Source organism: Amblyraja radiata, chromosome 5 (genome assembly GCF_010909765.2).
Source record: "Amblyraja radiata isolate CabotCenter1 chromosome 5, sAmbRad1.1.pri, whole genome shotgun sequence".
NCBI classification, from domain to species: Eukaryota; Metazoa; Chordata; class Chondrichthyes; order Rajiformes; family Rajidae; genus Amblyraja; species Amblyraja radiata.
In genome coordinates, this window is record NC_045960.1 from 32,084,259 (window position 1) to 32,108,144 (window position 23,886).

Sequence of the window (23,886 nt, forward strand, 5' to 3'; positions counted from 1 at the left end):
CAAGTTTGATGACTGATGAATATTGGCTTGTACACAGCTATCCATCAAGAATTGTCATGAAGGTTTTGCTTTTTGCTACACAGAAGGAATGCGTGTTGGAAAATCATCTGACACGAGCTTTGGCAGTGGTGCACAGCAAGAAATGCGTTAAAGCAGATTGAATCCTTCGGATAAAAGATGTTTAAACCAATTCCCAAATAATTCAAGATTTGAAAATGGGGTGTTATTTGTTGATTGGTCACAGTATCACAAAACATTTATGATGGAGAACCCAAGCCATTTGACCCATTATATCTACTCTGTACCTAACCTAGTCCCACCTTCCAGCATTAGATCCATAACTCTGCAGATCACAGCTCTTCAAAGCGCATCTAAGTATTCTTGAAATATGCTGAACATATCTGCCTTCACCACCTTTCAGTGCAATCAGTGCAATCAGTGCCAGACCTCAACACCCTTTGGATAGCATTCATCAGTCTGAAGAAGGGTCTTGACCCAAAACGTCACCCATTCCTTCTCTCCAGAGATGCTGCCTGTCCCGCTGAGTTACTCCAGCATTTTGTGTCTACCCTCTGGATATGTCCTACCACAACTAGAGAGCAGTGCTGAACTGCTATTTCTTCATTGGTGACCTTTGGCCTATCCTTGATTGGACTTTGCTGGCTTTACCTTGCACTAAATGTTATTCCCTTATCATGTATCTTTACACTTTTTTGTAATCATTTATTGACTTTCTGCTGACTGGATTGCATGCAACAAAAACTTTTCACTGTACCTCTGTACACGTGACAATAAACTAAATTAAAATGAACATACATTCCTCCAACTATTTTAAATCTATGCCCTGATTTTTGACTGTTCGATTAAGGGAAATAGGCCCTTCCTATTTATTTTACCCAGGTCCCTCATAATTTTATATACCTCAGTTAAGACACCCTTTAGCCTCCTCTGTTTCAAAAAAAATACAATAACTGATTAAAAATCGTTTCTCTTGAGTTCACTGTTCCAGTCTTGGTGACTTCCTTGTAACCTGTGACCTTCCACAGAGCAATCACATCATTCTTGTTACATGGTGGCCAGAATTATACATTGTTTATGATGTGGTCAAGCTAGTGTTGTGAACACTTCTCAAATAACCTCCTTGCACTTATATCCAATGCCTTTGTGCTGGAACATTTCACATGGCTTTTTACAATACAATACAATATACAATACCGTTTATTTGTCATTTGAACCTCACATGAAGTTCAAACGAAATTTGGTTTCTGCAGTCATACAAGGAAAGAACCAAGACACACACCAACACAATTTACACAAACATCCATCACAGTGAATCTCCACCTCACTGTGATAGAAGGCAAAATCTTGTCTCTCCCCTGCTCTCCATTCCTCTCCCGAAGTCAAAGTCAAAGCCCCCGGCGGGCGCTAGCAAGTCCCACGGCCACTTAAAGCCGCGCCGGGCGATGTAAGGCCCTGCTCCGGGTCCCAATGTCAGAGCCCCCGGCGGGCGCTAATCACCTTCTTGACCATTCTACTACCTTATCGAACAGTGAGCTCCAAGTTCTTTCTATTCCTTTTCATCACTTAATCTTCTCCCATTTAATCAATTTAATTCTTAATCAAGGACGAGTTGCACCCTGGCGAATCCCCTTTCTTAATCAAGGACCTGGTCACTCCCTCTTCTCCCTATTCCCATCAGGCAAAAAGTATAGGAGTGTGAAAATACACACCTCCAGATTCAGGGACAGTTTCTTCCCAGCAGTTATCAGGCAACTGAATCATCCTACCACAACCAGAGGGCTACTACTATCTGAACTACTATCTACCACTTTGGTGGCCTTCTGACTATGCTTGATCGGACATTGCTGGTTTTACTTTGCACTAAACGTTATTCCCTTATCATGTGCCTATGCATTGTAAATGGCTCGATTGTAATCATATATTGGCTTTCTGCTGGCGGGAAAAGCAACAAAAGCTTTTCACTGTATCGCAGTACATGTGACAATAAACTAAACTGAAACTGATTTATCATATATTCCCTTAACTTGTTGCACCTGCTCAAATGTATTATCTCACACTTCTCTCCCATCTACATCTTCTCACGAACAAAAATGTTTCCCCTCAATGTTAACTATTTGCCAGTTTGTGTATTAACTGCAAATTTATCAATCGCGTTCCTTACATATTGGTGTAAATTTTTAACTTTTAGTTTAGTTTCGTTTAGTTTATTGTCATGTGCACCGAGGTACAGTGAAAAGCTTTTGTTGTGTGTTAACCAGTCAGCAGGAAGACAATACATGATTACAATTGGGCCATCCACAGTGTACAGATACATGATAAAGGGAATAATGTTTTGTGCAAGATAAAGTCCAGTGAAGTCTGCTTACAGATAGTCCGAGGTTCTCCAGTGAGGTAGATAGAAGCTCAGGACCATTCTCTAGTTGATGATAAGATGGTTCAGTTGCCTGATAACAGCTGGGAAGAAACGGTCCCTTAATCTGGAAGTGTGAATTTTCACACTTCTGTACCTCTCATAGGAGAGAGGAAAAGAGGGAGTGGCCAGGGTCCTTGATTATGCCGGTGGGCTTGCCGAGGCAGCGTGAAGTGTAAATGGAGTCAATGGTGGTCGGTTTGTGTGATGGTGTGGGCTGCATCCACAATGCTCTGCAATTTCTTGCGGTCTTGGATGGAGCTGCTGTGATGCATCCCGATAAAATGCTTTCTACGGCGCATTTGTAGTAGTTGGTGAGAGTTGTTGAAGACATTAATGTATGTTATAAGAAGTAAGGGATCAGGAATTGAGCTCTATGGAAACCGATTGGTAACAGACTTTCAGCCACAAAAGTACCTGTCCATTATTACCATTCCTGCTATTTCCTTCCCTCAAGCAAACTTTGTCTTGTTACCGCTCTCCCTTGCATCCGATGGACATTTTTTTTTACTTGAGGGAAATGATGGGACCTGGTCAATATAATTGCTAGATTCTTAAGGGCCTGTCCCACTTGGGCATCATTTGCGCATAATTTACGCGTCACCATTTACGCGTCATGACGCATGACGCGCATGTTGTGCCACGCACGTGATGCGCGTATGGTGCTTGGTGACGTAGGATTTTGGTATTTACAAAACCTTTGCGCGCCATCTGCGTGACGCGCAAATGACTCCCGAGTGGGACAGGCCCTTCACTGACTACATCAAACACAATGCTCGCAGTCCTTCCTCATTACCTTCTCTAAAATTTTGACATAGACCTCTTAATAAGTCCATGCTGACTAATTATTGATTAATCTGTGCTTTTCCAAATACTGACATTAATCAGAATTAGAATTCTAATTAGAATTGATTGCAATAGTTTGCCCACCATCATGCGTTTATTGGTGTATCCCTTCTGTTAGACCACCAAATTCTCTATGATTCTCCGGTGGTAGCATCTTACAACTTTTATTCAGGTACCGAGCTTACATACTATCTGAGTGAAGAAGTACAAAGAAACCATGGATGCAATTACCAGTTAAACTTTAACTTTGTATAGGAAGGAAGTGAAGACGCTGGTTTACACGATTGGGAAGAAGGTACAGGGACCTGAGAATCATAACCACCAAGAACATTTTCTTCCCATCAGTCCGAAGAAGGGCCTCGACCCGAAACGTCAACTATTCCTTTCTCCAGAGATGTTGCCTGACCTGCTGAGTTACTTCAGCATTTTATGTCTATCTACCAATATGTAGATATTCCCACGGATCAGATAGTACTTCTCTTGTCTTTCTATTTGTTGATAGCGCTACTCAAAATCATGTTTCTTTCTGATTGGTTTAGCTTCAGGCAGCAGGGTGTTTACTACAAGATTTACTCTCCCACATGTGGGAGCTTTTTGTTGATTAGAACTGGTTTCAGCTAGTCTTAAACAACTCTGCTGCATTGTCAAACATCTTGTCAACAAAAAATTCACAATTCTCCCTCCTTCCTACCGTTGCAAAACGTTAGTATAAATTTGCAATCCTCTGGCACCTCTTCTGCAGCCAGGAAGGATTGGAAAAGGGTGATCATAGCCTCCCTTGCTTCTCTTAACAGTCTGGAGTATACTTCATTTGGACCTGGTGACGTCCAAAGCATTAAGGAATCCCTGTTTTGTGTACAAGCCCTCTCAAAATAAATGCTTGTGATCACTATCACAGAATTTCATCTGCCCACCACGCACCCTAAAGTAAAGTAAATTCCAGACCTGCCTTCACCCCACGCCAACTTTTACTCACCTCAAATTATAACACTGCACCCTCTATAACTTTTACAACAACTGTGTCCTACTTAACATTAGGGGAATCCTCCATTTTTTCTTCATCAATGTATGCCAAAAATTGGCTTACTATCTTTTTTTGACTATTTAGAGATCCATAGTCTTAACAGCATGATTTACCCTTTTTTCGTTTTTCAGTTCAGCCCAGGAAGCCTCATTGAATGATCCCTCTCACTATTGTCACATCTCAATCGGTGATTGTTTCTTTAAGCAATATTGCCAGACAACCCCAAGTTTAGTCCTGTTCCTATCTTATCTCAAAACTCTGTAACCAGGAACATTACATTTTCAACCCTGCCCCTCTTCAAGGCATAATTCCATAATAGCTATAATATCATACTTTCTACCAATCCTGCCCAATCACCTGCTTCACTATGCTTCCTGTATTGAGTTGTATAGCCTTATACACAAACAAATTGTTTCTTCTCCATTTATATTTCGAGTTCAGTTTTAGGATTTAGCGTGGAACTAGGCCCTTCAGCCCACATGGTCCATGTTGAATATCGATCACCCATTCACACTGGATTTATGTTATCCTACTTTCTCATCTGCTCCTTCTGCACTAGGGGCAAATTACAGAGGCTACTTAAGCTACAAACCTCCATGTCCTTGGGATGTGGGAGGAAATCAGAGCACCTGGTGAATACCCATGTAGTCACAGGGAGAGAGTGCAAATTCCTGCATAAACATTACCCATGGTCGGGATGGGGATTGAACTGGGGTCTCCAACGCTGTGAGCCAGCAGCTCTACCAGCTGTACCACTGGTCATTTTCTGGCCATTTTTTCCTCTGCCACTACAAACTCTTTTGTGAATTTTCTACTGTCCATTTCCAGTTCTGCTTTTTTCTCTGCTAAATCTTCGTTCAGCTTCCCAATCTCCTCCCAGCTCATTTAAACCCTTTCCAGCGATACTTGCAAACCCATCTTGTTGGGATGGGAAGGTGATGGTCTCAGTTTTGTTGAAGTACACAACTTTCTGATCTGTTCAGGTCCTACAGTCCACAGATACGATCTGAAAGTCCAATAAATCTAAAACTCTATGCCCTGTACAGTCCACACACATTAAACTTAGTGCCATTGTACTCTGTGCTAAAGCATGTTGTGAACTCAGAGATTTATAAACCCATATTATGGAAATTCTGAGTCAGTTGACAGTGACTCAGGATTTCCTACTTATCCAGTTTTACCTGGTAATTAGGAAAATTGTGATTCGACTAAGGGTCTCGATCGAAACAACATCGTGTATCCATTTCCCTTCACAAATGCTGCCTGACCCGTTGAGTTCCTCCAGCTACTCCATTTATTTTGCTACTGATTCCACCAGTCTCTCTGCCCTAGATTTTTCAACTACTTGCTTATTGTCAAAAGTGAAAATTACATGGATGAGACAATCTAACAGTAAACATAAATGAAACAAGTAGATATTTCAACTGAAATTGCCCCTTACTTACCACACTCCACAAGACACTCCATGCAGTCGATATTGCAGGTTGTGTTAGAACAAGCTGTGTTTTGACAGTATTGCAGATTTATGAAGAAGCTTTCTGTAGAAGATTGTTCTCATTTGCCAATATCTAAAATTTGTATCTCTCACCTAAAATTTGTTCTCTAATCCACCACTCAACCATGGCCAATATTTGAAAGTCAGGATAAGGGTTTGGAACAAAGAATGCCATCTGTTTGAAAGGCTGGTTTTATTAATGTACACCCTCCACACACATCACACCATTGTACAACGAGAGATGTACGCAGAGGGTGAACATCAAGAACATCTGAGGTGAAATTACTGCAATGTTAATTTTTAACACATTCACATGAAATTGTGCTCTACCTTTAGAAGAGTTAAAACATACTATATAAATAGACATTATTAAAGAAATTGAGGGCAGATTGCATTAAAAATGAATCATGTTCATATACTAATATTATACTGCATGATTCATCTCAGAAAAGAACAGAATAAAGATGTATTTTAAACCCATGTATTTTGTCTTTCCAACAGATAAATTAAAATGTGTGCACAATTTATTTTAGCTTTTTGGGGGAAACATAATTGCTAAAAATTATATTAGAAAATACGACATTTCAGAATTTCCTATTCATTAATAACTAGGCAAAATTCCATATAAATGTTGAATTCGTCTATAAATCCTGAAAGCTCTCACTATGTCTTAATGTGATATGGAAGCATGTGAGCAGCACATCTCTCCATAGGGTCAAGATGTTGAATTCACTTTGCAATGGATTTTCTGATTCAAATCAATAGAAAAACTGAATCATAACTTGAGGTTGATGGAGAGGCGTATCTCAACAAGGGGAGTTGCTGGGTCATCCCCCACACATCATGACCACTGCGGAAAGTCCAGTTCCAGTCCCTATGGAGTTTCCATCTCACATCAGCAAAATCTTTTCATCAATATTCAGAGCAGCTTCAGCTAAATTGGATTAAAACTATAATTGTGTGTCAACAGGTATGGCTTTATATGCAAAAGTTAACCATTATAATGATTGTATGTATCCTCGTTCTTTTCCAGGATTCTTTACTGGTGAAGGTGAAGTTGCAACATATGGGTCTAATTCACAGTGGTTTTTGGTAGAATTCCATTCCCTAAGCGAATATGTAAAACACAAAACCCAACAAATCCCCAGATTGATTTTATTTGCAAGACAGTTTGTTTTTTCTGATTGTCAAATTGCAATGTAACTTTTAAATGACTCTTCAGTTCTTGATTGAAATTGAGTTATAACCAATCAAGCTCTAACCAAAGATAGACACACAATGCTGGAATCAGTGGTCAGGCAGCATCTCTGGAGAAAAAGGACCCTCCTTCAGGCTGAAAGCAGTGGGTGGGGAGGGGAGGGGAGGTGAAGAGCTGGAGGCAAGATAAGACCAGGACCAACCACAGATGACCTCAGGCAGGGTGGTGCCTGGTGGGTCCATTGTTGGCGAGGGAAGGTGTGACCTCAAAGAAACAATGTGGAGAACAGAGGAACTGGTAAAACAACTAGGGTGGAGGAAGGAGGCAAGGAAGGAGGGGAGGGGAGTCTTGTTACTTAAAATTAGAGAATTCAATGTTCAAACCGTTGGGATGCAAGTTATCCAAGCGAAATATGAGGTGCTGCTCCTCCAACTTGCGTGTGGCCTCACTCTGGCCATGGAGGAGGCCCTGGACAGAAATGTCAGTATGGGAATGGGAAGTGGAATTCAAATGGCTGACAACCGGAAGATCCCGTATGCCTATGCGGACCAGGTGTAATAAACAATGTGCCCGGCACACTTCCTTTAAACATTGACCCTCTCACCTTAAAGCTATGTCCTCTAGAATTTGTCCTTTCTATCATGGGAAAAACATTCTGACTGTCTACCCTATCTACAGTATACCTCTCGGAATGTTATATACTTTTTTCAGGTAACACTTTTAGCATGCTCTGCAACCTGGAAAAGTTTTGGAAAAAAACTTTCTTGCACTTCCTCCAAATAATATTTAATCATATCACAATTTTATACTGAGAGTGCTACCCCTCAAAAAACACATTTTGCGGCTATTCAAACAACTTGAGTGTGGATAAGAGAGGATAATTATTTTTTTTCGGAGATCCATTTTCATAGAAAAAAAATAAGCCATATTTTTCAGTATCAATTCTGGAGGAGACAATGCCAGCAGCTTAGCTCATCGAAAATGTATACGATGCCAAAATAATTCTAATAACCTCAACAGAGCTGACAAGGTAAGAATCTGCACAGCTGCATCGCATCATCCCAATTCCATACTAAAGGCCCTGTTCCACTTACGTGTCATTGGCATGCAAATTATGTGACCTCGTCGTTGCGTTGAGGCACATGGGACCGGTCCCACTGAGAAGTGCGGAGGGGTATGGAGTTGTGCGTGGTATCGCACGGCGCTCCGAAATTTGGTAGCGAACGAAATCTTCGCGCGCCACCGGCCTGTCGCGTAACTGACGGCCAAAGTGGGACAGGCCCAAGACCCTGGCGCGACGCAACGTCTCACCTCCAACAGCAGCAGAAGCAGGCAAATGATCGCAAAGCTGCGACTCTTCTTCAGACTGAAGAAGAGTCTCGACCCGAAACATCACCCATTGCTTCTCTCCAGAGATGCTGCCGGTCCCGCTGAGTTACTCCTGCATTTTGTGTCCATCTTCAAATAACGTCACGCACTCCAGACGGCTGTACGGACGCATGAAGTCGCGCGCGACCTTCGCGGGAATGCCGCGCCTCAACACGACGCAAGGTCGCGTAATTAGCGTGCCAAGGACATGTAAGTGGGACAGGGGTTTTATTTCCACTGTCCCACCTCTGAGGCACATCTCCCTCTTTTGCAAGAAAAAATTGAAAATAATTCTGAAATGAATCAAATTTTAGATAACCGTTCCCTCCTGTGTTACCCTCGCTCTCTCTGTCCGATCCATCTCCAATCCTCCCATTTTTTCTCCTTTTCCCACATCCCTCCCCAGCCCACATCACACATCTTAACCTCCTTCTCCCTTCTGGTTCCATTTACCTCCGATCCACACAATACACACTCCAGGTCTCCTCTACCAACTGTTCTACATCCCTCCATAAACAGCTCCCATTATCACCTTCCTACTTAACAGATTTCAGGACTTTGTGTCCCTGCTTATCAACATCCATCCTCTGTATCGACCTTTGACTAGTGACTAGTGGGATACCACAAGGCTCGGTGCTGGGACCGCAGCTATTTACAATATACATCAATGATTTAGATGAAGGGATTACAAGTAACATTAGCAAATTTGCAGATGACACAAAGCTGGGTGGCCGTGTGAACTGTGAGGAGGATGCTATGAGAATGCAGGGTGACTTGGACAGGTTGGGTGAGTGGGCAGATGCATGGCAGATGCAGTTTAATGTAGATAAATGTGAGGTTATCCACTTTGGTAGCAAAAACAGAAAGACAGATTATTATCTAAATGGTGTCAAATTGGGAAAAGGGGAAGTACAAAGAGATCTGGGGGTCCTTGTTCATCAGTCAATGAAAGTAAGCATGCAGGTACAGCAGGTAGTGAAGAAAGCGAATGGCATGTTGGTCTTCATAACAAGAGGGATGAGTATAGGAGCAAAGAGGTCTTTCTGCAGTTGTACAGGGCCCTAGTGAGACCACACCTGGAATATTGTGTGCAGTTTTGGTCTCTAAGTTTGAGGAAGGACATTCTTGCTATTGAGGGAGTGCAGCGTAGGTTCACAAAATGAATTCCCGGGATGGCGGGACTGTCATATGCTGAGTGAATGGAGCAGCTGGGCTTGTATATTCTGGAATTTAGAAGGATGAGAGGGCATCTTATTGAAACATATAAGATTATTATGGGTTTGGACACGCTAGAGGCAGGAAACATGTTCCCGATGTTGGGGGAGTCCAGAACCAGGGGCCACAGTTTAAGAATAAGGAGTAAGCCATTTAGAATGGAAATGAGGCAACACTTTTTCACACAGAGCGTTGTGAGTCTGTGGAATTCTCTGCCTCAGAGGTGGAGGCCGGTTCTCTGGGTACTTTCAAGAGAGAGCTAGATAGGGCTCTTTAGCGGAGTCAGGGGATATGGGGAGAAGGCAGGGGGTACTGGTTGTGGATGATCGGTCTTAAAGAAACCTGGTCTTGATCCCTCCTCTCTCATTAACTACAGCCCAATCTCAAACCTCCCCTTTCTTTCAAAAACCCTGGAGCGTATCGTTGCATCGCAACTTCATTCCCACCTCCTTGCGTATAACCTACTTGAACCCCTCCAATCTGGCTTTCGCCCCCTCCATAGCACAGAAACTGCTCTCCTCAAAGTCCTCAACGACCTCCTCACCTCTGCTGACACTGGTTCCCTCAACATCCTCATCCTCCTCGACCTGAGCGCAGCCTTCGATACAGTGAACCATAACATCCTGCTCACCAGACTCAAAGACCTCGGCATTGAAGGCTCTGCACTCAGCTGGCTCTGTTCCTACCTTTCCAACAGATCCCACTTCATCTCTCTCCACAACCATACCTCTGCTACAGCCACAGTAACTCAAGGCGTTAACCAAGGCTCCGTACTCGGCCCCATCCTCTTCATCATCTACATCCTCCCCTTGGTCAGATACTCCGCCACTTCAACCTGGACTTCCACTGTTACGCCGATGACACCCAGATCTACCTCGGCACCAAATCCCCCCACAACCCCCCCCTCTCCCATATCAACTCTTGTTTGTCAGCTATAAAAACCTGGATGCAACATAACTTCCTCAAACTCAACAGCGATAAGACAGAATTCCTCCTCATAGGCTCCAAAGCCACACTCAGCAAAATCAATAACCCCACTCTCACCATCGACGGCACCACTGACTCCCCATCTCCCCAGGCCCGCAACCTTGGCATGATCTTTGATTCCACCCTCTCCCTTGAGCCTCACATCCGCCATGTCATTAAAACCTCGTTCTTTCATCTCCGCAACATCGCCAAACTCAGACCCTCTCTCACACCTCCCGCTGCTGAAAGACTCATCCATGCCTTCATCTCCTCCCGACTGGACTATTGCAACTCGCTTCTCCTTGGCATCAGCTCCACCTACATCAACTGACTCCAACTGGTCCAGAACGCAGCCGCCCGACTCATCACCCACACCAAATCCTGGCATCACATCACTCCAGTCCTCAAACAACTTCACTGGCTTCCCATCTCCCACCGGATCAACTACAAAATCCTGATCCTCACCTACAAAGCCCTCCACCATCTGGCCCCCCCATATCTCGCTGACCTCCTCTCCCCCTACCAACCCTCACGGTCCCTCAGATCCACATCAGCCGGTCTCCTCTCCATCCACAAGTCCAACCTCCGCAGTTTTGGGGACAGAGCCTTCTCCAGGGCAGCTCCCAGGCTCTGGAACTCCCTCCCCCAACTGATCCGCAATTCCGTGTCCCTCACCATCTTCCAGTCCCGCCTCAAGACCCATCTCTTCACCTCTGCCTATCCTTAGCCCCACGTCCCCCTCCCTTTTCATCGGTGCATTAATTGCATCATATTGTGTTTTGAATTGAATTCTGTCTTTACTTTGTGTACTAGTCATGTCTCTACTATTTATTTCATTCCCCTTACATGTTTTTCCTCTACCTGCTAAATTTTTGTAAGGTGTCCTTGAGACTCTTGAAAGGCTCCCATATTATTATTATTATTATCACATTGAATGGCGGTGCTGGCTTGAAGGGCCAAATGGCCTACTCCTGCACCTAATGTCTATTGTCTATTGTCCTCCTCTACTCTGCTCCCCTGGTTCCATTTACTTTTTTCTTTCTTTGTCTGCTTCTACATATTACCCAACTACCTCTGTCTCCAAAGATAGACACAAAGTGCTGGAGTAACTCAACAGGTCAGGCAGCATCTCTAAAGAAAAAGGATGGGTGATGTTTTGGGTTGGGACCCTTCTTCAGACTTGTTTCAGGTTGGGACCCTTCTGTCTCCCACCCGGCCCTTCCTTCTCTCCCACCTGGTTCCATCTACCCATCATTCTGAACCCCTCCTCACTCCACCTCTCTCCCTCTGTCCCCACCCCTCGTCTTTATACTGGTCACCATTGTCAGTCCTGATTCAGAATTTGGAACATAGTTAATTCCATTTTCTCCAAAGTTGTTGCTTGATATGCTTTCCTCCAGCAGATCATTTTTTGCTCAATAAAGAACAACATTTTTAACGCTTGACACAATTTTCTCAACAAGACTGGAAGTTTTTCTGGGGAGAGGAATGGAGTAGTTAAAATAGTCCTTGTATTAAAACTGGATTACAACCTTCCATGAAGGTGAGCACTTCTGGTCAAACCATGGCAGGTGTGTAAAAGAAAAAATAACCAATTTTAGACTTTATTTTTGATTTTGGAGATAAAGTGTGGAAACAGGCACTTTGGCCTACCGAGTCCATGCAGACCAGCGATCACCCCATAAACTAGCACTATCCTACATGCTAGAGACAATTTACAGAAACAAATTCATCTATGAACTTGGAGTCTGGGAGGAAACCGTAGCATCCGGAGAAAACCCACGCGATCACAGGGAGAGCGTACAAACTCTGTACTGACAGCACCCGAGATTAGGATTGAACCCGGGTCTCTGGCGTTGTGAGGCAGCAACTCTACCACTGCGCCACCATGCCGCCCATTCTGGAGAGTGACTGCACTGATTAAAAATGTTTCATTCATCCTGTTGGCAGTAATTCAAATTAATAGCTAAGATACATACATGGGCAAACTGGGCAGCTGCAAGGAGGTTGAGGACTAGATCTTGTGGGCAGGTTCTTAACTGTTGGGTCAGAAGGACATGTGATGTTTTCCTTAAACCGACCCTTCCTTGGGAAAAAAAGGAAGCAGTCAGGAGGGGACTGCGGACGGAGAAATGGTGTTACCAGTTCAGGTCACTGACCTTTCATCAGTGCAAGGTAAAACAGAAATCAAATGTGTTTTGAGAGGCAGAGAACGAAGATATGAAGGGACAGAGAATGATGTTCGTGATAGTGTGGAGACTAAGAGAAACTGAGTGGCATAAATAGTTGAACTGGCTGAGAGAGACCGGTGTCAAGTGTGTATAATCGTCATATGTTTCTGACAACGGAACAATGAAATTCTCACCATAACAGCAGCATAACAGGCTTGTAAATGCAAAGCGCACAGATAGTATATAATGATTTTCAGAAATCAATAAATGGTGAAAGCTGAACTGGAGCTGAGTCACAATCACCACCATTATACATCTCATTCAGTCTCTAAGTCCCTCTTCACACTGCAACATAACCCACTTGTTCTCCAGCTTCCTCTCATGCACTTTCGCACATTCATTGTGGACTTGTTTTCTGATTGTGTCATTTTGCACCAATGTTTGGTTTTATTTTTGCACGGCCTTTTTCTTCTCATTGTCTTGTAGAATTTATACAATTTATGATTAATTAATATTTTTTGTGTATGTGTCTGAATCTTGCAAGCAAGATTTTCATTGTACCTGTACCTCACTGTACTTGTCTATATGATAAAAAAAACAACGACTCTAAAGCTGTTAATTTGTTTCTCACTCTGCTGTTGCTGTCTACCCTATGGAATATTTTCAGACTCTCTGATAAGTTTGATAAGTTCACCTCATTTTTGTAAGGTAGGGTTTTAAGCATTTGGGCCATTTCCAGCATTTTAAGTAAGTAAGTAATTTTAAGTTTATTGGCCAAGTAGTCACATACAAGGAATTTGCCGTGGTGCTCCGCCCACAAGTAGATTAGATTAGATTAGATTAGATTACCTTTTATTGTCATTCAGACTGAAGTCTGAACGAAATTGAAGCAGTCATACATACAATACAATACAATAAAAAACAACAATAAACACATATTAACATCCACCACAGTGAGTCCACCCAACATCTCCTCACTGTGATGGAGGCAAAAGTCTTAGGTCTCCAGTCTCTTCCCTCCTCTTCTCCCTCTGCGCTGAGGCGATACCCCCCGGGCGATGTTACAACTGTCCCGCGGCTCAAACACCGCGGCCCGGGGTGGTCGAAGCTGCCGCCCACCAGTCCTGCTGACGCAGCCGCTGGTCCGCGGCCGAACCCCGGACTCAGGCCACCACCGCCAGAACACCGTCCCAGCCCCGAGCCGGATCGCCCTCACGTGAGTGCCGTTACCGTCTCAGCCTCGCGCCAGGCCGCCCCGACTGGGCGCCGCTCCTCCCTCGGGCTGGGCCGCCCCGACTGGGCGCCGCTCCTCCCTCGGGCTGGGCCGCCCCGACTGGGCGCCGCTCCTCCCTCGGGCTGGGCCGCCCCGACTGGCTCCCGCTACCCCTCCCTCGGTCTTGTGGCGCCCCGACTGGGCGCTGCTCCTCCTCGTCTGGGCCGCCCCGACTGGGCTCCGCTCCCTCCCCTCGGGCGGGCCGACCCTACTGGTCGCCGTCTCCTCCCCTCGTGCTGGCCGCCCCGACTGGGCGCCATCTCCTCCCTCGGGCTGGCCGCCCCGACCGGCGCCGCTCCTCCTCGTTCCTGGCCCGCCCCGACCGGGCAACCCGCTTCTCCCTCGGGCTGGGCCGCCTCCGACCGGGCGCCGCTTCCTCCCTCGGGCTGGGCCGACCCCGACTCGGGCGCCGCTCCTCCCTCGGCTGGGAACGCCGTACTTCCCCGAGCTCGGCCACTCCGATGGGAGCACCGTTCCTTCCTCGGGCCGGCCGTCCTCACGGGAGCGTCACAGCCCCTCACGGAAGCCCTGTTCCAGCCCCGAGCCGGGCCGCCCTCACGAGAGCGAGCTCAGTGCGAGTCCTGGCGGGCTCTGCCTCCTGAGCCTCGAGGTCGCCAGCTCCGCCATTAGGCCTCAGCGCAGACGGAGGCAGAGAAGGGGAATACGACAAAAAAGTCGCATTCCCCCGCAGGGAGAGACAGCAAGCCCCGTTTCAACCCCCCCCCCCCCCCCAAAACAGAAACTAAAAACCAAAACTAGACTAACCAAAACGAAAATAAACAACCCAAAAAAACACAAAACAAACAGGACTGCCGGAGAGCCGCTGCAGCCAGAGCCGCGCCGCCACTAGGAGTAACAACATGACATACAGTGACAGTTACGAATGGCTCAGAAAACACTAAACATTAATAATAATAAGGCATTAATGATAAAACACCATTGATCAAGCATGTGAACCAACAAAATACCAGATCAAAGGGCGGCTACAGATTTTTGGCTGTTGAGCAACTACTCGTGGATAAAAACTGTTTTTATGTCTGGCTGTGGCAGCTTTGACACATCCAGAGTCGCCTTCCAGAGGGAAGTGATTCAAAGAGTTTGTGGCCAGGGTGAGAGGGGTCAGAGATGATCTTGCCCGCTCGCTTCCTGGCCCTTGCAGTGTACAGTTCATCAATGGAGGGAAGGTTACAGCCAATAACATTCTCTGCTGATCGGACGATTCGCTGCAGCCTCCAGGTGTTGTGCTTGGTGGCTGAGCCAAACCAGACCATGATGGAGAAGGTGAGAACACACTCTATGATGGCCATGTAGAATTGGACCATCGTTGTCTGTGGCAGATTGTGCTTCCTCAGCTGCCGCAGGAAGTACAACCTCTGTTGTGTCTTTTTGACTGTGGAGCCGATGGTAGCCCCCCCACTTAAGGTCCTTGGAGATTATGGTTCCCAGGAACTTAAAAGACTCCGGAGTGAGGGGAGGGGGAGCTCTCCTAAAGTCTACTATCAATTCCACTGTCTTAAGAGCATTGAGCTCTAGATTGTTGGTACGGCACCAGGACGCCAGCTGTGACACTTCCTGTCTGTAGGCAGATTCCTCCCCATCCTGGATCAGTCCAATCAGGGTTGTGTCGTCCGCAAACTTGAGAATCTTGATAGAGGTGTCTGTGGAGGTCCAGTCGTTGGTGAGAGAGAGTAGAGGAGAGGAGAGAGTACGCAGCCTTGCGGTGCTCCTATGCTGAGAGTCTGCGGGTCCGAGATGTGCTTTCCCAGCCTCACATGCTGTTTCCTATCTGTCAGGAAGTTGGTGATCCACTGACAGAGGGGTTCAGGCACAGCCAACTCGGAAAGTTTGGAGTGTAGTAGCTCTGGCACAATGATGTTGAATGCAGAGCTAAAATCAACAAACAGGATCCTCGCATAGGTCCCCTGGCGGTCTAGGTGCTGTAGGATGAAGTGCAGGCCCAGGTTGACTGCATAATCCACAGATCTATTGGCCCGATATGCAAACTGCAGAGGGTCCAGCAGGGAGTTTGTGATATTTTTCAGCTTGGCCAGCACAAGCCTTTCGAGTGTCTGCATGACTACAGAGGTCAGTGCAACAGGCCTGTAGTCATTAAGACAAGTAATCCTTGCTGTTTTGAGTACAGGGACAATAGTGGAGACTTTGAAGCAGGCAGAGACAGTACATGTTTGCAGGGACTGGTTAAAAATGACTGTATAGACCTGTGCCAGCTTCAGCGCAGACGGAGGCAGAGAAGGGGAATACGACAAAAAAGTCGCATTCCCCCGCAGGGAGAGACAGCAAGCCCCGTTTCAACCCCCCCCCCAAAACAGAAACTAAAAACCAAAACTAGACTAACCAAAACGAAAATAAACAACCCAAAAAAACACAAAACAAACAGGACTGCCGGAGAGCCGCTGCAGCCAGAGCCGCGCCGCCACTAGGAGTAACAACATGACATACAGTGACAGTTACGAATGGCTCAGAAAACACTAAACATTAATAATAATAAGGCATTAATGATAAAACACCATTGATCAAGCATGTGAACCAACAAAATACCAGATCAAAGGGCAGCTACAGATTTTTGGCTGTTGAGTAACTACTCGTGGATAAAAACTGTTTTTATGTCTGGCTGTGGCAGCTTTGACACATCCAGAGTCGCCTTCCAGAGGGAAGTGATTCAAAGAGTTTGTGGCCAGGGTGAGAGGGGTCAGAGATGATCTTGCCCGCTCGCTTCCTGGCCCTTGCAGTGTACAGTTCATCAATGGAGGGAAGGTTACAGCCAATAACATTCTCTGCTGATCGGACGATTCGCTGCAGCCTCCAGGTGTTGTGCTTGGTGGCTGAGCCAAACCAGACCATGATGGAGAAGGTGAGAACACACTCTATGATGGCCATGTAGAATTGGACCATCGTTGTCTGTGGCAGATTGTGCTTCCTCAGCTGCCGCAGGAAGTACAACCTCTGTTGTGTCTTTTTGACTGTGGAGCTGATGGTAGCCCCCCCACTTAAGGTCCTTGGAGATTATGGTTCCCAGGAACTTAAAAGACTCCGGAGTGAGGGGAGGGGGAGCTCTCCTAAAGTCTACTATCAATTCCACTGTCTTAAGAGCATTGAGCTCTAGATTGTTGGTACGGCACCAGGACGCCAGCTGTGACACTTCCTGTCTGTAGGCAGATTCCTCCCCATCCTGGATCAGTCCAATCAGGGTTGTGTCGTCCGCAAACTTGAGAATCTTGATAGAGGTGTCTGTGGAGGTCCAGTCGTTGGTGAGAGAGAGTAGAGGAGAGGAGAGAGTACGCAGCCTTGCGGTGCTTCTATGCTGAGAGTCTGCGTGTCCGAGATGTGCTTTCCCAGCCTCACATGCTGTTTCCTATCTGTCAGGAAGTTGGTGATCCACTTACAGAGGGGTTCAGGCACAGCCAACTCGGAAAGTTTGGAGTGTAGTAGCTCTGGCACAATGATGTTGAATGCAGAGCTAAAATCAACAAACAGGATCCTCGCATAGGTCCCCTGGCGGTCTAGGTGCTGTAGGATGAAGTGCAGGCCCAGGTTGACTGCATAATCCACAGATCTATTGGCCCGATATGCAAACTGCAGAGGGTCCAGCAGGGAGTTTGTGATATTTTTCAGCTTGGCCAGCACAAACCTTTCGAGTGTCTGCATGACTACAGAGGTCAGTGCAACAGGCCTGTAGTCATTAAGACAAGTAATCCTTGCTGTTTTGAGTACAGGGACAATAGTGGAGACTTTGAAGCAGGCAGAGACAGTACATGTTTGCAGGGACTGGTTAAAAATGACTGTATAGACCTGTGCCAGCTTTTTGGCACAGAGCTTAAGAGTAGAGGGGGAAACATTGTCCAGTCCTGGAGATTTCCGCCCCCTTTGTCCTCTGAAAAGCCTCTCCACCTCCTCTATTTTTATTGTTGATATTGGATAAGTTATGTTGTGCAGCACAGAGGATGTGGGTGATTGGGTGTGAAGTGGTGATTGGAGGGTGGTGGATGTAGAAAGGCCCAGTCTCTCCTTCCACAGGAACACAAGCGTCTCTATTTGACAAAGATTGTCTACAGTGGCTCCAGATGTGAGAAATTGAACCATTTGCTTGAGCTGGAGGTTAACAGGGTAATAAGTGTGGGGATAGCACAGCTGGTACACTTGCTGCCTCACCACTGCAGTGACCCAGATTCAATCTGACATCCGGGGTCTATGTGGAGTATGTACCTTCTCCTCGTGATCACATGGGCTTCCTCTGGCTGCTCTGATTTCCTCCCATGTCCTAAAGATGCGCAGATTTAATGGGTTATCCAGCCAGTACAGACACTTTAAATTGAGGATGATCTGGAGGGAATAAAATGGGACTAGCATAATCTTTGTACTAATGGATGATGATTGCTGTGAACTTGGGGGGGGTCTAGGTTTAGGTTGATCCTATGGCTCCAGCTCGTCCTTCTCCTGGTCCTGACCCACCCGCCTGTGGCGGGAAAGCACTTGCCAACTGGATCCAGCAGTTCCCATCTCCTGCCAGTTGACAGGCTGCCCTGCAACTGGGAAACGCAGCTCCAGACTTACCAGAGACCAGCAGGAATCCAGCGTCTTTAAATCAGCTGAGCTGCCAGCAGAAATCAACCTTCAAGAAACATCACTGAAGAGGTGGAGGAAAGAACTGTAGATGCTGGTTTAAATCAAAGATAGATGCAAAATGCTGGAGTAACTCAGCGGGACATTCAGCATCTCTGGAGAGAAGGAATGGGTGATGTTTCGGATCGAGACTCTTCTTCAGACTGACCCATAACTGAAGAGGTCTTGCTTTTAAATTCTATAGGAATTCTCTCCCTCTGGCATCTCTCGGCTTCCCAGCACCAGACTCACACCTGCGTATTTACATCTCCCTTGAAATGCTGGTCATAGAATCGTACAGCTTGGAAACAGACCCTTCGGCCCAACTTGCCCACACTGGCCAGCATGTCCCCTCTACACTAGTCCCACCTGCCTGCAGCTGGCCCATATCCCTCTAAACCTGTCCTATCCATGTACCTGTCTAAATGTTTCTTAAATGTTGCGATTGTACCTGCCTCACCCACATTCTCCGGCAGCTTGTTCCATACACCCACCACCCTTTGTGTGAAAAGGTCACCTCTCAGATTCCTATTTAATCTTTCCCTCCCCCTCACCTTAAACCAATGACCTCTGGTTCTCGGTTCCCCTACTCTGGGCAAGAGACTGTGAGTCTACCTGATCTATTCTTCTCATAATTTCGTAAACTTCTATATGTTCACCCCCTCATTCTCCTGCGCTCCAAGGAATAGGGTCCCAGTTTTCTCAACCTCTCTCTATAGCTCAGGCCTTCGAGTCTGGGCAACATGCTCCTAAGTCGTAGATTTTCAATAACAGTAGATCTTTTTGCTACCGGCGTTACATAAATATTGGTTTGTTCCAAAGTGTGCACTGACTATCAGTTAGACTGAAGTATAAACATAGAAAGCCTGCATACCTATAATGCAAAAGCATAAAATGAATCTGACTTCTGTGATGTTACAATTGGTTACCTTCCCACTGGGCTGTCAGCATGGGAGAACTGAAAAGTATTGGAAAACCAGTGAATGTTTTATTTTGTTTGTGCTTGCAGAATCCACACCCTTGGGGTAAAAAAATATATATTTATCCGCATCAATTTGAAAGCTACCAGAAGCTGCTCGGGACCCCGCAAAGGTAGTGTGGTGCATCTGTCAATTTATTCTTTCATTTTCTGATACCAGATAATAATGAATAAATGAGGAGGTAGAATAAAAGGAGGACATTAGTGGTCTGGTCACATACGGAATGTGTGGATGCTGAAATAAATCTCAGTATGGATTCTAATAACAGGATGGGAGGTTGACAAAGGTTCCTTGGCAACACAGATGGAAAAACACCTTAAAGGAAACAGATCTGGCCATAGAGGATGGAAAAAGAAATTACAGACACTGATGGAAATAGCAGCTCAGTGCATGTTCCCCTGCCTGAAGACACGGCGACATTTACATTTGGGTAACGAGTCTATGAGTCTAATGATAAATCTTATTAAATTACTGCATTAATATCATTCAACAGCTTTTACTAGCTTTAAAGCACTATTAAAATTGCAGGCGCCAGCTAAATATAACAACATTTACTGTTAATGCAATCAATGGCCAGGTTACCATTCATGAATAGTTGCAAAAATCTTTAATCTTATTCATAATGGTGGCTCGGTTTTATTGTAGGTTTTAAGATTAAAATGCGGAAACCAATCCATCTATAAAATACAGTGTATCGCACCAACATTGTCAAATTGCTGGAAAGCGCATTGTGCAATTCTCTTCTGAAATATGGAGGTACCATTGAGCTGAGGAAGCATTTAAGTGACAAGCAGCAACAGTGAAACATATTAAGTTCTGGACATATGTGGAAAGGTAGAGCAGTAGCACAGCGGTGAGTTGCTGCCTTACAGCGCCAGAGACTTGAGTTCAATCCTGACTACGGGTGCTGTCTGTACGGAGTTTGTATGTTCTCATAGAAACATAGAAAATAGCTGCAGGAGGAAACCATTTGGCCCTTCGAGCCAGCACCATCATTCATAGTGATCATGGCTGATCATCCACAATCAATAACCCGTGCCTGCCTTCTCCCCATATCCCTTGATTCCGCTTGATTAGCAGACCTAAACTGCACACAATACTCCAGATGTGGGCTCACCAGAGCCCTGTACAACTGCAGAAGGACCTATTTACTCTAATACTCAAATCCTCTCGTTATGAAGGACAACATTCCATTAGCGTTCTTCACTGCCTGCTGCACCTGCATGTTTACTTTCAGTGACTGGTGTACAAGGGCACCCAGGTCTCAATGCACTTCTCTTTTTCCTAATCTGACACCATTGAGATAATAATCTACCTCCTTGTTTTTGCCACCAAAGTGGACAACCTCACATTTATCTACATTATACTGTATCTGCCATGCATCTGCCGACTCACTCAACCTGTCCAAGTCACCCTGAAACCTCCTAGCATCCTCTTCACAGTTCACACTGCCACCCAGCTTTGTGGCATCTGCAAATTTGCCAGCGTTACTTTTAATCCCACCATCTAAATCAATAATATATATTGTAAATAGTTGCGGACCCAGCATGGACCCTTGCGGCGCTCCACTCGACATTCTGACAGGGACCCGTTTATTCCTACTCTTTGTTTCCTGTTGACAATCCATGTCATCTATCCATGTCAATACCCTACCCCCAATGCCATGTGCTCTAAATTTGCCCACTAATCTCCTGTGTGGGACCTGATCAAAGGCTTTCTGAAAGTCCAGAAACTCCTTCATTCATTTTACTTGTCACACCCTCAAAAAATTCCAGAAGATTAGTCAAGCAGGATTTCCCCTTCATAAATCCATGCTGACATGGACCAATCCTTTTACTGCTATCCAAATGCACTGTTATTACTCAAATTGCAGAGGCTGTTAAACAACTTAATGTTCACAAAATAATTGGGGACCTGTTTTGAAGTTATCTAAAATTTAAAATTTAAACCAGGTGAAATTGGAGAGGCAGTTTGTAAATGCATCATCCATACATTTAGTAATAAATAGGAAATCAACATTTTCCCATGTTCTCATAAAATGTGGTTATTTAGACAATAGACAATAGGTGCAGGAGTAGGCCATTCGGCACTTCGAGCCAGCACCGCCATTCAATGTGATCATGGCTGATTATCCACAATCAGTACCCCGTTCCTGCCTTCTCTCCATATCCCTTAACTCCGCTATCCCTAAGAGCTCTATCTAATTCCCTCTTGAAAGTATCCACAGAACCAGCCTCCACCGCCCTCTGAGGCAGAGAATTCCACATACTCACAACTCTCTGTGTGAAATAGTTTTTCCCCATCTCCGTTCTAAATGGCTTACTCCTTATTCTTAAACTATGGCCCCTGGTTCTGGACTCCCCCAACATTGGGAACATGTTTCCTGCCTCTAGCGTGTCCAAACCCTTAATAATCTTATATGTTTCAAAAATCCTTCTAAATTCCAGAGTATACAAGCCCAGCCGCTCCAATCTATCAACATATGACATCCCGCCATCCCGGGAATTAACCTCGTGAACCTACGCTGCACTCCCTCAATAGCAAGAATGTGCTTCCTCAAGTTTGGAGACCAAAACTGCATACAATATTCCAGGTGTGGTCTCACTAGGACCCTGTACAACTGCAGGAGGACCTCTTTGCTCCTATACTCCTCTTGTTACTTCTTTAATAATTGACTCTAGCGTCTTCCCCACCACCGATGTCAGGCTCCCCTTGATCGCATGGGTTTTCCCCGGGTGTTCCGGATTCTTCCCACCATCCTTACGGGATTCTAGGTTAATTGACTTCGGTAAAAATAGTAAACTGTCCCTAGTGTGTAGGATAGTGTGGGGATTGCTGGTTGGCGCATAGTTGGTGGGCTGAAGAGCCTGTTTTTGTGCAGTATCTCTAAACAAAACCAAAACTAGATTATCTTTTGTATCAGAGCCATTGTGTTACCCTTTGCCCCATTAATAATGTAATTGCTTTGCATATGTAAAAATGTCTGCTGTACTCACACTGTGATTTCTGGTCACTCAAGAGGCAGCTTTTCAATGTAGATAACAAAACAAAAATCGAAGCAGCATTATCACACCATGAAATGTCTCTGATGTCTAACACCAAGAAAACGCACTTTAAGTACTTTTTTGAGTACTTTTTAAGGTCACTGGAGGGAAAGTTATCTTATTTTCTGGAAGATGTCATCAATGTGTTAGTTCTAAGAAAACGTAATTAAGTCAATTTGCTGGAGGTGACACTGACCTGCCTGTACTCAATGCTGCAAGGCTGAGAGAGTAAGAGCATTGCCAAACCAATGCTTTATTTACTGGCTGTAATGTGTTTCCTTACAAGTCAAACCAGGGTAGGATCGTCCCAGTGAAACGTAGAGTCCCAACTGGAGTTCTAGAGCAGAGGAATCTAGGAATACAGGTACACAGTTTCCTGAAAGTGGTGTCACGGATTGAAAGTGTGGTCAAGAAGGCTTTTGGTACATTGACCTTCGTCAGTCAGGGCAATGAGTGTAGAAGTTGGGACGTTATAATAATTATAATAATAAATTGAATTTATATAGCGCTTTTCAGGGACTCAAAGTCGCTTTACAAAATTTAGTAAGCAGATTACAAAACATGTAAGCGGAATGAAACAAAAAAAAAAATAAAAAAAACAACAAAAAATAAAAAATAAATAGTAAGGACATCAACAATACCCAATTGAGAGAGAGAGCAGCGGCAGCTAATCGCGCCAGCGTTCACTCTCCCTTCCAGCAGCCATCTTGGAAACGGAACAATCAAAACACATTTTAACATTGAACATCCACCATAGTGACTCCTACACACTCCTCACAGTGGTGGAAGGCAAAATAAAGTTCAAGTCCTTCCCCTAGCTCTTCCTCGGTCGTGGGCCTCGAGCCCCCGTTGACGGGACGATCTTGACCCGTAGCCGGCGTTCAGGCCCTCCGCGTCGAGGCGCTCCACTCCCGCATCGGGGGGATGTCAGCTCCCCCGCGCCGGGCGATCATATCTCACGTCGGGGCTGGTCGAGCCCTCCGCGGCGTTGGAGCACCCGACTCGGCCTCACCCGAGACTGCGAGCCCTTGATGTTAAAGTCTGCGGTGGTCACGGTGGGAGCGATCCCAGGCAAGCCACCCGCTCCGATGTTAAATCCGCGCCCTGGGGTGGGGCTCACGACAGTCCGAGGAGGCTTCCAGCTCCAGCGATTGTAGGCCGCAGCACCCGGAGAATGTGATCCGAAAATTGATCACATCTCCGGGAAGGTAAGAACATGAAAAAAGTTTCCTCCACACCCCTCCCCCCCACATAA

General features: G+C 45.5%; 1 long non-coding RNA gene across 1 annotated transcript in view; it reads left to right on the forward strand.

Moving 5' to 3' along the window:
* The window catches only part of LOC116973158, a 133,023-nt gene that overhangs the window by 106,608 nt on the left and 2,529 nt on the right, over nucleotides 1–23,886 (forward strand). Inside the window, exon 4 of the long non-coding RNA XR_004412006.1 lies at nucleotides 19,617–19,699. This is a non-coding gene — a long non-coding RNA (uncharacterized LOC116973158). The remainder of the gene's footprint in view (nucleotides 1–19,616; nucleotides 19,700–23,886) is intronic.